Genomic DNA, 1,740 nt, shown 5'->3' with positions numbered 1-1,740 from the left:
TTTGCGCACCTCAAATCAATAGTCTTGCTTTTGCAATTCACAACCGCATCATGCGCGGTCAGCCAATCCAAACCAAGAATAACATCAAATTCATCAAACGACAAAAGCATCCAGTCCGCCGGAAATAAGAACCTCGAATTACTAGGGGACATCTCTTACACACTTTGTTGACAAGCACGTAACGACCAAGGGATTGACACCCGAATTACGAACTCAGTAGACTCAACAAGTAGAGTCTTACTGGATGCTAAGGTTTCACATACATATGAATGAGTAGAGCCAGGGTCAATCAATGCAATCACATTAGTATCAAAGAGAGTGAAGGTACCAGTGATGACGTCAGGGGAGGATGCCTCCTCTCGTGCGCGGATGGCATATGCTCTAGCAGGAGTGCGGTTCTCAGCTCGAACAGCCGTATCAGAGGCCCTCTCTGACTACCACCCCTACCTCCTAAAATTCTCGGTGGTCTACCTCTAGTTGTCACTCCACTAGGTCTTGCACCTTGAATCTTATTCTTCTCATCAAGCTCCGTGCAATCTCTAATGAAGTGGTCCTTCGAACCGCATCCATAACAGGCCTGTTAATAGACTTACCCCAACATTCACCTATGTGTCGTCTTCCACATTGGGGACATTCAGGTTTCTCTAGACGATTATTGTCCACACTAGCTACCGAAGTAGCTCGGGAGTCCGTCGATGGTCTTGCTCTGATGGAAATTCCCGCAGTCGTCCTCGACTTATTAGTGTCCTCCCTGAACTTCTTTACGGCTGAGAACGGAGCTTTACCCGTCGATCTTTTACGGTAGTCTCTAGCTTCAAATTCAGCCTTCTTCTTCTCCTTTCCAAGTTCTTCCGCCTTGCAGGCTCGTTCGACTAGTGTTACGAATTCTTTTATTTCCAAAATACCCATTAGTAGCTTTAAATCTTCATTCAATCCTTCTTCGAATCTTTTGCACATAGCAACCTCATCAGCTACACACTCCGGGCATACCTACTGAGTCTTACGAATTCATGTTCGTATTCAGATACTGTCATACGGCCTTGCTTGAGTTCCAAGAATTCCTTACGCTTTTGATCAATGAACCGTTGACTAATATATTTCTTTCGAAATTCCGTCTGAAAGAAGTCCCAAGTTACTCGTTCGTTTGGGACTATGGAAATCAGGGTCCTCCACCAATAGTAGGCTGAGTCCCGCAACAAGGATATAGCACACTTTAGACATTCATCGGGTGAGCATGACAGTTCATCAAACACCCGAATGGTATTATCAAGCCAGAACTCGGCCCTTTCAGCATCATCAGTAACTATGGCCCTGAACTCCTCAGCCCCGCGCTTCCTAATCAAGTCTACAGGTGGCTTACTCAGCCTCACAGGATCAATAACTGATGGCATTACTGGCTCCGGGGGTGGATTATTCAAATTCGGGAATTGTTGGACAGCCGGATTGGTTCGGGCATACTGCGCGCCCACTCATTCATCATGGTAAAGAAGGCTTGTTTAGCCCCTCACCTTGATATTCGCAGATGACTGAGGTTCAACAGGCGGTGTCCTTGTGCAGGAGCAGCCGCTACACTTTCAATGTCATCCGCCAAGGTTCTCTCTACACTGGGATCCATTTACTAATCAAACATAAATTTTAACCGTCAGAAGTCATCACACAGTTAAACATTAACATTTGGCATGTATAGCTAGACTCATACGTGCTATGGTAGTCCTAGAACCGACTAACCATAGTCTGATA

Source organism: Gossypium hirsutum, chromosome A03 (assembly GCF_007990345.1).
Source record: "Gossypium hirsutum isolate 1008001.06 chromosome A03, Gossypium_hirsutum_v2.1, whole genome shotgun sequence".
Lineage (NCBI taxonomy): Eukaryota > Viridiplantae > Streptophyta > Magnoliopsida > Malvales > Malvaceae > Gossypium > Gossypium hirsutum.
This window is presented reverse-complemented; position numbering follows the sequence as displayed.